Below are 14,540 nucleotides of genomic sequence, written 5' to 3' on the forward strand. Positions count from 1 at the left end.
CTCCAGAGCTGTTCTTATCTCTTTCCTCCCCCCAGCTCTGTTCATCAGAAAGACAAAACCCCACAATACAAGATGCCTAAAAGCCAACCAAGTAAAAGGTAAAGATGAAACATCAGATGACACGAAAACAGGCAGGAGCAGATAGGTGGTGACCTGGATCCCATTAGGCTGAGCATAAAGCTGAGTCTATTAGGAGCAGTCACAACAGATCTTTTTCTGACTGTTTTGAGGTCTTTTTATAGCCAGAGCATGGCAGTGCTCACTTTGGGAAAGGAGGGCTGAGGCACAGAGAGACCTCAGCCAGAGGTCCCTTTGGAGAACAAAGCTTTGGCAGGTTCAGACCCTAAGCAGAAAGGAGATGGAAAAAAGAGCTTTTTCTCTTTTTTTTTTTTCTTTCCTCTATTTCTTTGCTCCAAGAGTCTTCTATAAAAGGTGAGACTGCTGAGGTCAAGGCAGGAACAGTGAATAGTGTTTTATCTGCAGTTCTGGGAAGTCTCTCAACCTTGATGAATGGGGCAGGGCTAAGCCCTGAGATATTGCACATCAGTGTGAGCAGCTCCTCTCACTAACAGAAAGATACAACCCAAACACTCAGGAATTTCAGACCTCTTTCCAAGTTGTGTTGACAGGAAAAGGATGTGAAGTGCCCTACAAGGGGCACTGCTTGGAGCAGGCACAGTTGGGCACTGCAGCCTGACTTACAAGGTGTGTAACAGGAATCACTTTTCAACACTTGTTCAACTGCCACAAAACTCCCAGACCAAGCCTAAAGCACTAATTCCCTCCTCTGTGTGTTACATTGATGTTATTCCGCCCTTGTTTACACTGTTGTGTTACATGTGTCACATGTCTGTGTTTTTGACATTTCCTGCTGAGCTGAAAAGCTGCAGAGCCACCACTGGATTGATGGCAAAAGCCACAGCATCCATTTGTCCATGCAGGGACACAGACACAGGGCAGCAGAAAGCCAGGCCATGGGAGCCTCTCTAGCATGTGTGTGCAAGGCTCAATTAATGCTGCTCCATAAAGGGTACATCTACATCAGCCACACTTGTGGCAGCAAATGGCAACCAAATGGCACACAACCACACAAATGGCAGCCAAATCATAAATATTTAGGAGTATTCAGCAAGGGTTTTAAAAATAACACTATGTATGTTGAAATGAAATCAAATATTGCAAAAGGCAGTTGCTACTAATGCCTGTATATTTCTGCCTTTGTATATATATATTTGTTCTTTAAAACCCATATCAATCTAGAAATAGAGAATGTCTTTAACTGAGTTCTTCCAAACAACTGACATCTCCAATCTTTCAGTAGGTATTTGCAGACAGGCAGCTATTCCTGGAAGAAATAGTCGTCATCTCATCCACTTGGTACCTCCTTTAACAAAGTTATTTTACCTATTATTTACAAACATTTGTGAAATTGAGAAAATCTTGAAAAAAAGACAATTTAGAAAACCTCAGCTACAAGCACTGTTAAGAGTGACAAAGGTCAGGAAGCACTTTATGGAATTTAAGATAGGTTTAAAGAGAATTCTATTTGGATAACAGTAGGAAAACCCTCCAGGGCAGGACAAGTGTAGGTCAGAACTGTCCAGCTGCCCAGAGATACTGGTGGCCTTTGCTCCCCTCCTGTCATTAAGATGTGCCTCCATGAGTTTTGCTGGACTACAGGCCTAGGAAAAATCATAAATAATAAAGCAACAGATTCGATGGTCAGTGGTGTGACTACTAGAAAAGAATCAACAGTGATAAATCAGACAATCCCCTCTTTGCTTTCAGCACCCGTGCTTCCCATCTTGTTCTTATTATCACTGGAGTATTCTTCTAGTTCCCTTCTCCACCTGTTTAGTTTAACCTTTCCTGATTTTTTAGCACATGGTGATCCACAGAAGGTGCAATTTCTCACTTTCCAGCTCTGTTAAACCTCTCCCACTCTGTGCTTCCCACCTCACATCCCTACAGAGTTTTCATGGCACTGCACTAAACATAGAAACAGCGTTTCCTGGAGGTTTTCTGTGAGGGCCCTCTTAGCACCCAAAACCTTGCATCCCTTATTGAAAAGTTTCTGCTAAGCTCACAATTCATTGGGGAACACACTGTTAAACCTCTAACAAATCCAAAAATAATAAAAAATGTTTTGCCACAAAGATATTTCAAAAAAATATAAGTAAAACATGAGATTCTGATGTTAGCAACTCTCATGTGCATTCCTAATTTTAAGTGCTTAGCAGTCTCATTAACTCTACTATGACTAGATACTGTGAATAAATCATGGGCATTAGGCAATAATTTTTAAAATGCATTTTATTGTGCCTCAGCATAAAAAAATTCAATTGTTCCCACTCTTCCTCAAGAGATTTCCCTTTTTCCACTGAAAAATGCAGACACAATCAAAAACTTCTGTGCTTCCCTCTTGAGCAAACAGCATCACTATCAAGACTGCTCTGATAGCAATAAAAAAATGCAGAGCCCAGGGCCCATCAGACCCCTAAAAACAACACTCTTGAATTACCCAGGTGATGCTGGCAACGAAGCACACAGCTCCCTGCAGCCTCCCCGGGACAATGGCAGCAATCCCTCTCCAAATTCCCAAATAATCCCAACCCACTCCCAGGCAGTGCAGCTCCAGGAAGGGCAGGCCCTGTTTCTCAGCAGGGCTCCAGAGCTCTTTGTTGGGAATGCAAACAATCTCTCACAAAGTGAGCCCAGAGCCTTCCTGCTGCTTTCTGCTGCTGCCCAGTCCTGCTGGGAAGGGCAGAGGGGAACATGGCACTGGAGCCAGGCTGGCAAAGAGCCTGAAAATCAAGTGGATGGGAGGAAAAAAAACATGCTGCCCTTGGGTGTGAAAGCTGCTTCTGCACCTTCTGGTGGTTTGCAGCCAAGCTGAGGGGGAAAACAGAAATGAGCCACACAATGTGGGGCAGACACAGGGATTCTCCCCCACTAAATTATCACATTGGAAGGGGGACAGAAGATGTTTAAGAATTGTTTCACTGTTGCAAAGCTATAACCAGGGATGAAACGCAATGAAACTGTAATATTTACACAGAACAGCATAGAAGAGTATATTTTTCATACATTTTTTTTTCCACTGGTTCCTAAGAACATTTTCTTAAAAAATTCTCTCACTGGAGCTGTAGAGTTGAGAAAACTGTTTCAAAGTCTGATTCCTGGGATTTAATGGGGAATGCAGCTACACCCCCATTATGTGCCAATTTCTTTTCTTGTTACAATTTAATATCTTGAACATATTTCATCTTCTTTAAATCAAACACTTACTATAGAAAAGTAGGGCTGAAATCTGATTTCAGAACAGGAACTGGCCAGCTATAACTAACAAGGCACTGCCAGCACTGTGCAGCAAAGGGGTATCAAAATGCAGCAACAATGTCTCTCTGAAACTGAAAATTTTGTTTATGCTCCATTTTAGATCTGGTTCATTTGGTGATGAAAACTCTCCAAAATACACTGCACAGCTTGCTAGTGCTCCTCACTAATCAGAGAGTTTGTCAGCAGAGCTATTAACTCTTGCCTTGGGAATCTGCAGGGGCTGGCACATGCAGAGTGGTACAGAGCAGGACTACGGTGCCAAAACTGGGCAATCCTTCAGAGCTGGCTGTGCTGCTGCTCAGAGAGAGTTTGGATTCTGTGATTTTAATAGAGATGGAAAGAAGCTATGAGGTCATCAAAGCCTTGCTGCCTGCCAAAAAAAGGCTGCTCCCTGCAGTGCACTTCTGAGTGCTTTGCCTACTTCTGTTAGAGTATTTCAAATGATGGGGCTTCTTCCACTTCCTTTCAGGCCTTATTTCTCAGATGAATTTTATTTCAAATCCAGGAACCTTTTTCACTCTGTGATGCTTGGCATGAACCAGTCTCAGCTTCCTCTTATTATTTCTACCTCTCCACATCCAACTCAAAGGAACTTTTCCCCAGTGCCCCCATTCTCTTTCAATACAACTCATTGCCTTATGAAGAGATTGCCATTTACCCTACCACTTGGCCAAACCCCATGTCTTGAACTTTTGTCTGTTCTTTATAGCCATTCCCTCAAGCTGTGCCATGGTAACTGCCCTCTTCCTCCTTGCCTGTGTGCCAGCATCTTCTGTCAGCCAGGCTTGGGCACTCCCATCATCTGCAGCTCTGATTTATTTCCCTGCCTCTCGCACCAAGCCCTCTTCCTGCCTGGAGCAGCTCTCACCCATGGCACAGCTCAGACCATGGCACAGCTCTCACCCATGGCACAGCTCTCACACCATGGCACAGCTCTCAGACCATGGCACAGCTCTCACCCATGGCACAGCTCAGACCATGGCACAGCTCTCACACCATGGCACAGCTCAGACCATGGCACAGCTCTCAGACCATGGCACAGCTCTCACCCATGGCACAGCTCTCACAGCATGGCACAGCTCAGACCATGGCACAGCTCTCACACCATGGCACAGCTCTCAGAACATGGCACAGCTCTCACACCATGGCACAGCTCTCAGACCATGGCACAGCTCAGACCATGGCACAGCTCTCACCCATGGCACAGCTCTCACAGCATGGCACAGCTCAGACCATGGCACAGCTCTCACACCATGGCACAGCTCTCAGAACATGGCACAGCTCTCACCCATGGCAGAGCTCAGACCATGGCACAGCTCACACCATGGCACAGCTCTCACCCATGGCACAGCTCTCACACTATGGCACAGCTCACACCATGGCACAGCTCTCACCCATGGCAGAGCTCAGACCATGGCACAGCTCACACCATGGCACAGCTCTCACCCATGGCACAGCTCTCACACTATGGCACAGCTCAGACCATGGCACAGCTCTCACCCATGGCACAGCTCTCACCCATGGCACAGCTCAGACCATGGCACAGCTCTCACCCATGGCACAGCTCTCACCCATGGCACAGCTCAGACCATGGCACAGCTCTCACACCATGGCACAGCTCAGACCATGGCACAGCTCTCACACCATGGCACAGCTCTCACACCATGGCACAGCTCTCACCCATGGCAGAGCTCAGACCATGGCACAGCTCACACCATGGCACAGCTCTCACCCATGGCACAGCTCTCACACTATGGCACAGCTCAGACCATGGCACAGCTCTCACCCATGGCACAGCTCTCACCCATGGCACAGCTCTCAGACCATGGCACAGCTCACACCATGGCACAGCTCAGACCATGGCACAGCTCTCAGACCATGGCACAGCTCAGACCATGGCACAGCTCTCACCCATGGCACAGCTCTCACCCATGGCACAGCTCACACCATGGCACAGCTCTCACCCATGGCACAGCTCTCACACCATGTCACTGCACAGCCATGCCAGCCTGGAAGCCCAAGTCTTTGGTCTTTTTCACACCAGCTATTTTGCACTCTGATTTCTTTCAGCATCTGTTCTTGGATGCTGCCACTCTTGAAAACCTCCAGCAACAAAGCCTAGAGGAAGCCATACAGGATGTGATGAACACATAACCCAATGTATTCAAGCCCCCTCCTTGCCCACAGACTTTCTGTGGCTGAAAGCAACAGCCAATGGTCTCTGGTTTCATTCCAGCCCTGTTTCTTAAGTTTATTTACTGACCATCATTTACATTAAAAGTTAAGCTGGTGGGGAGAAAGTGGATATTTTCTTATCCTGCAAGATAGTGATGTTTTTAAAATTTTTCTGTATTAAACTGGAACAAAGAAGTTAAATATGTACAGAAGTTGTAAATGGAATAAAAAAAATGTGGCAGGTCAGAAAAAGAGCTTATTTATGGTTAATATTTCAGCGCATTTTGTTTTGAAATTAAATTAATTAACTCTCCAAACTGAAAATTATTTCACCCACATCATGAGCAAACATTTAAAACTTAATGTACTTTGACCACTTTGAAAACTCTTCTTCCTTAAGCTGAAAAGGATCTGCCCAAACTGACTCTTAGGAATTCAACACAATGGTCTTTTACAGTGAAAAAAGGGGGCAACTACCCAATTCATTAGAAACTGTAACCAAAACCAAATTGCAAGTCATTTAATGTCAGAGACCTCTTATGTGGCTACATCCAGAGTACACTGACTTCCCAGGGCTGCTGCAGCCTCTTCTTATTTTCTGTAGGTAACCATGGGTCTGGACTGGGTGAGGGCTCTTTGACACTCAGGACTGTCAGTGCATTTTCTCTTTATTCAAATAATAAAATGTTTCTATGTAAATGATTCCAGAATTAACAAGTCAATGAGCTCATTCTCCCAAAAAAATGGAAATATAGATCAAAGAACATAAGCTCTGCCTTCCAGAATAACAGGCAGGTTCAAATAGCAAATCAGAAAAGTAGGAAAATTGCACAGCTGAACACAGGCTGAAGGGAAACTACAGATAATTAAGACATTTCCCTGCATCATCCTGGTTTCCCCAGAGCAGATTTTCTCCTATCCCATGATATATTCAAATAATGGATAAATACAATTGAGACTGAAAACGGGCCTTGGGACTTAGGCAAACTTTAACCAACAGAATGAACAGCCATTAAACTTTTTGTATGCTTAGGACATATTTTAATCCTGTTAATTTGATAATCAACAAGAATTAGCACTAAATCATTTCCTTTAATGCAAAGGAATCTTTCACTATAGACCTAAATTTCACTTAATGTGCCAAACTCCCTGATGTCAAAAGCTAAGAGTTTCCAATCCTTCAGATGGCTGGACAAAGAAGCAGAAAAAGTTACACAATGATTTAAGACAGTTCAGAAAGCTGCAAACAAATCAAAATGGGGCAGGAACTCTGGTTCAGGAAGGGAACACTCAAAGCTTCACAGATTAAAAAAGCAACAGCAATTTTATCATAAAAGATTGTGGGAATATGTGAAACAGGTTATGTTTGCTTTCAGCTTTAAAATGTTTAGCTGCCATCACACATTAAATTTGTTTAAATTACCTTGGACACAGTTTAAAGCACAGTATACAACTCTTTCAAGGGAATGCAGTGGGTCAGGACTCTGGAGAATTTGGTCTCCCACCTTGTACCTCGAGCACCATCAGGTGCAGCATCACCTTTCTCTGTGCTTCAGGTTCAGCTTTGCAAAACCAGACATAAAGCTGCTCACAGCTGTTGTCTTTTTACTCAGATTACAAACCTCCCAGGACATGGTGTTTATTACTAATTGCTTTTACAGCATTTTCATAATCACAGCTGAGATCAGATAATTCTCTTTAATGCAATATGCTTTTTCTATTTTATGTAACCCTTTGTCTTCCTAGTCCTAATCTCTAAAGAGACTTTCACATACAGGGAAAAATTTAATTATAATGAACTTGGGATCTAAAAACATCCTGAGCTAATGGAATTAGCTTATTTGTTGTTAACAAATGATGGAAATTATTTTAACATTGCTAATAAAATATTCAACTCTACATTCCCACAATGTAATCAAAGGTGGAGTTTATGAAATCGAGTAATTTTCTTTAAGCTGTCCCATTCTCTTGCTATAACATCCAAATTTCCCACCATTAGCTGACTCAACCTGCATTTTTGGGAAAGAATCTGCACAAAGTTCTCCTTAACAACAACCAGGGACATTTCCTGTGCATGGAACACCAACACATGAAGCTATTTTCTCAAGTGAGAAAATAGATTCATGCGGGTGAGCACTCAGAAGGAAAGGTCAGCAATGCCATGAGCAGCAGAGCCTTGTACACCTGCAGGCCCTGAAAAGGGACTGTCCTGCCACAGGAGACTCCCTGGGAACCTGGGCTGAGCTTCTTGAGACTCTTGGCTTACACAAGTTCATCTCTGCTCACAGACACTTCCATTAGATGCCATATTAAAAAGGACAATTTGGGCTTGAAGGAACATATTAAGATCCATTGAAAGGAGCCATTTAAAAGGGTATCACATCTCCAACCAAATTAGTGTTGTATCCTTATACAAATAAAGAATACTTTTACTATTCAGAGCTCTCCTTCCCAAGCCCAACCATTCCTTCAGTTTTCCTTCAGCCAGAGATTTCACTGACATGAGGAGCCAAGTGAGTGCCTGAGGCTCTCTCATGTAATTGGCAGCACAGCATCCTGTGCTGAATTATTTGTCCCAAAAAACTGAGTGTGTGGCATGGCAAAGGCCCTGTCCTCCTGCAAAGGCTGGCAAGAGAAGAGGGGAACAGAAAGGGGGATGGAGAGCACATAGGAAGCTCCATCTCTTACAGCACAGCACAGTCTGTGGCTAGGGCTGCAGGAGCTACAAAGCCTTGTTCCAAATCTTACATATATTCATTATTTCCCTTTCCAAAGCAGATGCCTTGTGAAATGCCCTCTAAGGCAGCAATGTGGGAAAGCTGCACATTTTCCTCCACTGCTGAAACAGCAAATGTACCCTATGCTGATCGCTTGGCACTTTTAAAGAATCAGTGTTTAACATTCCATTAAGAGTGTATACCAAAATGAAGGAAAGCAAATTGTTTCAGAATACTGTATCAGTAAAAATCAAACACCTTACTTGCATAAAAAATGGAAGAATGAAAATTCCATTTTATTAAGACATTCCTGTAACTGTGCAGCTAGACTCATGGCAAAGTCTGGGAGAGAGAAAGAAAGAATTATGGCCTTTAGGTAACAAAAAAAGGAAGACATTTTAATAAATCTTCCTCAGAAATCTGAGCAGCCAGCTTGTTTTATCTATTTCCAGCTTCCATGAGAAGCATAATTGAAAGAGAAGGACCTGTAACACCAAAGAAACTCAGAACACTTCGAAATGGAAAATAATTTTTTTTAACAGTGTCAGACACTCTTCAGGAATAAATATGTAGGTGTATTTTAGTAAGTTGGAAATGTAATAAGCAGTGAAATTCCCAAGAATTTTACTGTGATTTTGTAATTTCAGCAAAATTATTGTTACACTCAAAACTGCTTTGTAAAAAAAAGGAACCATTTTCCATCTGGTTCTTTTACTCATAGTGGAAGAATGACATGCAAATGCTGCTTGCAAACAATAACACAATAACTGTACAACTGCAGTACACCCACCTTCCTGGACAGCTACAGCTTTTTGTTTTCCCTTTGTCTTTGTCTTACTTGATACACAGGACAGTATTCTCTTTCCCCTAAGCCATGCAGGGAAAAATAACTGGAATTTCTTGATTTGTAGTTAATTATGCAAAACCACATCCTCTCTCAAAAATCATATTTGGAGCCAACTCTTATTGTCCTGTTCCACTAAAACCATGATAAGCTTTTCTCTTGAAGATGATTTTATCAAGGAAGAAATGCACTTGTGTCAAGGGAGGAAATACTTCAGTGACAAGTAATCTTGCCTTAGAAAGCACAAAAATTACTTTGTAAGGCTCTCACTCCCCCCTTGTTCTTGGACATTTCTCCCTTTCTTCTGCCCTGCCCAGAAGTTGTGCTATGTCTGGAAACATGAGGCAGCTTTCAAAGCCCTTTAAAAGGTATATTTACAAATTTGGTTATAACTCTGGATCCTCATGGGTGAACAGTACAATTTCTTCAAAAATATTTGCTCCTCTTCAGTTTCCCAGGCCATCAGCTTTATTCCTAATCACTGACTATTCAGTGTACAGAGATTAAACAAGTTCTCCTGATGCAATCAGAACAGCAAGAGAGAATCTTTCCTCCTCTCCAGACAGCCTGAGAGTTCTCTGAGGCAGCACTGAGTGTTCACATGATGCTTATCAGCCCAAAAGAACTTTTCTTTCTAGGAGATTTGTTTCCCATAGATCAGAAACAACAGCAGGGGGATTTTTGAGACAGCAGTGTTTGCATGGCAGAAAGAAAGCACAATACTGCTAAAAGGCCAAGACTGTATCTTCTCCTGAGGAAAAACATGAAGAAGGAGGCTTTTGCCAGTACCATGACAAAGAGCTTATACTCACAAATAACGTTCTGAAAGCTAATAGGCAAAATGCCTAAAAGCCAGGCAGTTCTACAAAGAGTCCTCAAAACCAAACAGCATCATTTCCTTTTGTAAATCTTTGAGGAGCTCAGATTTTATTTTAAAGACCTCAGGCCCTTCTCTCAGCTGAGTTACTTCTACCAACTCCATAGGGTGTAAATCTTTTAACTTCCATGAAAAGACTGTTTCTGTGACAACAGTAAAACATTCAAAGAGCTAAAGCAGGACAAAATTACAAAAAGTTATGGGTGATGTGTGGAACTTGGAGTTGGAGCCACCCATATGAGAATATCCCTGAAGCTCAGGGATGACAGGAATGGAGGTAGCACTTGACAATTCCATTGGCAAAATGAGCTTATTGTGTCTAAAGCACTGTGACAACAATGACATGGGAGGTCTGTTTTGAACAGTTCACCAGGTACATGGAGCTTTACACCCCAAAACAACCCATGCCCTCTGCCTCCAGAATCTCACAGCAAGGGAAATGCTGGCTGGGTGTCACAGAGGGCAGGGATGGATTTTAACCACTCCTCTGGACCCCACACAGTGAACACTGAGGACTTTGGTTTTCTCTAACCTTGACTGGGCTCTGTGTGCTGTAACCCACTGCAGGAGCTGGAACAGCTCTGCTGCCCCCAGCACCAAGGGAGAAATCCTCAGAGCTTCTCTTCTGCTACCACTGCCCAATGGCTTTCAAATAGGACAAATCCATTAAATTTGCACAAAAGGTGACTATTTCACTGTCACTTGCAATTAGCAAATCTCCTTCTGACACAGCTCCCCCTGTGTATTCTCCTCCTGTGTGAATATAAAACGTTCCCCTCCACACCCTGGCTGTGCTACAGAGCACTGCTGGGGCTACAGCTCACTAACAACTCAGCTAAGGAGTTATTTTGTGTGGTAACCCTTTAATAAAAGTATTTTTCAAGGTAGATGGATGGAGAAGTGGTTGAGAATAAGGGAAAAAATCTCCTGTGGCTTTGCTGTTTGGTATTACCCAAACAATGTATACATAACATGAAAGTTTCAGTAAAATGCAGAGAAGGATAAACAATTGACAGCCATAATAAAAGGATATTTTTCTGCTCCTGCATGAAGTCTGAAATGCTGGAATATATTAAAATGAAGCCAAAGCCTTCACTGATTTCTTTTGACAGAGCCTGGATTTGAGACTGGGCTCAGTGTATAAGCAATCTATAAGAATAAATCCTAAGTAACTGTTTTCTCATTTCTTTGAAATGCTACAAGTGCTCCCTTCTTTTCTTGAGGAATGAGATTCAGAACTGCCAATCTGAGAACACCTCTGCCAGGGAGACAATGTCTGAGCAAGTCTGAAGGAAGTTCAGAGAATTCTGAATGCTCTAGGAATCCAAAATAAAAGATTTGCTTATTATTTTTAGTACAACACACAAATGACTTCTAAGAAATTGAGTGTGCTAATGACAGACTAAGTACATACAAGGTAATTTTTTTAAAGAGCTACATTAATTTGCATTGGTCCAAGAAGATATCAGTGGCCACATGGGAAAAGACACCTATTTTGTACAGCTCCACAGACTGCTTGTTTAATAAAGAGGGTAATCAGAATAAAATAATTGTTCTAATGATGGAGTGGGAGAATTTCAATGAAAGACTGTGGATATCACAATGAATCTCATTCCTCAATTGAATAATAGACAGACTGACAAATTAATAACTTGAACCCTAATGCACATTTTTGCTTCTGGTCTGTTTGCAATATCCCACACCTGGATTTGAGCCCCTCTTTGGTGTCAGCTGTTTCACCATGTCTGTCTATCCCAGCAGCTCACCCTTACATGTAGCTCAAAGGGAGCTCCAGTAAACCACAGAAGAGATTAATAAATTAATTTTCCCATCTTTATTACCCTACAGACTTAACTAGATGAAACTGAATAATTTAAAAGATCATTTCATGCACCTATTATTTCACCAAAGGGAATACTGAAGTTTGAAGACAGGATAAGATGGGAAGGGATGTCTGCATGTGTGAAACCAGAGATGGCATCAAATAAAACAGAAAACTGTTTACCAGCACTGGCTGAAAGTCTTCATTCTTGCCCAGTTTGATATAAAATGTCAATGCAGTTCAATAAACAGTTTAAATACAATTTGCAGTCAAAATAAGGGGGAGCTTCCTATGTGAAATGCATGCAAATGGTATCTAGATTTTCATCAATACATTTGTGACTTGATTGGTGGCTCTCTCCCCCTGGGAGTCCAAAGCCTCCACTACATCAAAGCTCCTAAGTTGTCACTATTTGCTCCTGAACAAGAAGACTGGTGACTTTTTATCTGCTTTTGGGGGTAGACAGATTGCAATGAATATGTTTCCTTTTACTTTTCTTATCCTTTTGAAAATAAACTTCAGTATCGAAGGAGATCTTCCCTTGCTCTGCTTTGGGCAGAACAGAGGTTTTAATATATTTTTTTAAATGGATAAAGTTTTGATCTAGAAAAGAATATAAGGATGCAAAGGGATGTTTATCTTTACAGGATTTGCATGAAGTTTCAACTTTAGGAGAAGATCAATGATCTCCCTCAGCTGTCACCAGATGGATCCTTCAGCTCACTATTTGAAATTCCCGAGGAAATTCTCTATAAAATATTTAGAATATGAAAGGTACAGATACCTAGGAAAAGAAATTCCTATGTTAAAAATCTGAGAAACAATTCAAAGAAGTAAAAATATGTCAACATTTTTAATGTAATTTCATTTCTAAATCATACCTGCTAGTTTCAAATTCAAGGTAATTTCAAAATATGTATTATCAGATAAAAACAGTAACATTTGAAAATAGCTTTGAATGAGTCTTAAAAAGTATAGTTTAAGATGTTTACAAATATACTGAAACATTTGAGAATTTCTGACCTGCTGCAGAACACTTGAAAATATTTTTGCCCTGTTGATGGGAAAGAAAGATTTAATTTTGTTTATTCTCAGTTTGATGAATTGGCTTGTTTGGCAATAAATAGCTTTTCTACCAAAAACTAAGCTGCTGCTAAGGATGAAGAAGATGTGAAATTTTTATTTTAATGTCAGAAATGTGTTTTTTGCTGGACATTTTACAAGCACAAGTGCATATTGTTTTAGAACAATCCAGATACAAGGGATGCTTGGGCTTCAAATTTAAATTTTTACGGTACAAAAGGATGCAAATGTTGCAAAAGCCACCATCTTTCAAGTATCTGGTGTTTTGGCATTATGAGAAAAGGCTCTCTCTCTCTCACTCGCTCCCTTTTTTATCTTCCAAGCACTTCTCAGCTTTAGCATATTTAGGCACCTTGTGCTTAACCACCTGAGAAGCTTTCTAAGGAGAGCATGACTGGTCAGAAATATGATGGAACAGTCTAACAAGAAGCCTTTAGAAACAGGACAAGAATATATATATTTATTCAATTTATTTTCTCTATTTTGTGGGGGAGGAGGAATAAAATGGCTTTCCCAGAGGCAGAGAAATGCAGCAAAGACCTGAGCAGGTGCTCCTGCCCAGAGCTCTGCAGCCTGTCCCTCCCTGGGCATGCCCTGGGCACACAGAGCTGCACAGGGGGCAGCAGCCAGGAGCCCCTGAGCTGTGCTGGAAGCATTAATCCACCTGCTGGAAGCAGGAATCCACCTCTGAGCTGTGCTGGAAGCATTAATCCACCTGCTGGAAGCAGGAATCCACCTCTGAGCTGTGCTGGAAGCATTAATCCACCTGCTGGAAGCATTAATCCACCTCCTCTGTCCCTTGGACCTGAGCTAAGCTCCGTGGTCCCTGCAAACTGCACTGCAGAGACACATCACCCACCTGGCAGAAAACTCAGGAGTCTTCTGTGTTTCATTAAAAGCCTCTGTGGGACTTGCCTGTCTTTGCTCACTGTTTCCTCAGGCCATCCTGAGCACACCCTGATTTGTAGAAAATCAGTAAAATTTTGAGTACAATGATATCCTGTCACCCATCAGCAAGCCAGAGCTGTATATTCTTGCTTTTTGTGCTGCTTAGATTCCAAAAACAGGTGTTTAATGCCATTTGAGACAGCTCAGGGTGCCTGGGACACTCCTTGGGACTCACAAACACCATGGGACTCCATGTGAGATGCTACTTGAGCAGCTGGAGCACCCAGAGCTGCACTAAAAGCTCTCAGCCAGGCAGCCAAACCTTTCTCCAGTGCCAGAACTGATGCCAGGCACTGACCCTGTGGTTGCACCCCTTGGCACAAGGTTCCTGAACCTCCAGGTGAGCCCAGGACCACGGCCAGAGTCCCAGCAGATAAACCCAAGCTGTTAGCTCAAAACCACACAGGGACACACACAAAAAGGGGGTTGAAAAGCTCCATCCTGGCCTAAAAAGGAAACCACCCAAATACAAGGGGAGGAAAGAAACATCTAGTTGGGTCAAACAAGCACCCCTAGATCTCCACACTGATTGTACCTAGCACAGGCATTTTGACCTAAACACACACAAGAAAATGACATTTTCATGAGCTGTAAAATGCTCAAGCCTGTAATTACCAGATGAGCTTGAAATAGTGGTATTGAAACTGGTTATTAATTTTTATGGATGTGGACAGGGTTTGAATAATCTCAAAGAGATGAACTACAGCTGTTTTTTGAAGCAACTAGAGAGTGTTA

General features: G+C 42.2%; 1 protein-coding gene across 2 annotated transcripts in view; it reads right to left on the reverse strand.

Moving 5' to 3' along the window:
* The window catches only part of DIP2C (disco interacting protein 2 homolog C), a 313,009-nt gene that overhangs the window by 13,719 nt on the left and 284,750 nt on the right, over window positions 1-14,540 (reverse strand). The gene's annotated exons all lie outside the window — the stretch shown is intronic.

The sequence above is a fragment of the Ammospiza nelsoni genome, chromosome 1 (assembly GCF_027579445.1).
Source record: "Ammospiza nelsoni isolate bAmmNel1 chromosome 1, bAmmNel1.pri, whole genome shotgun sequence".
NCBI lineage: Eukaryota > Metazoa > Chordata > Aves > Passeriformes > Passerellidae > Ammospiza > Ammospiza nelsoni.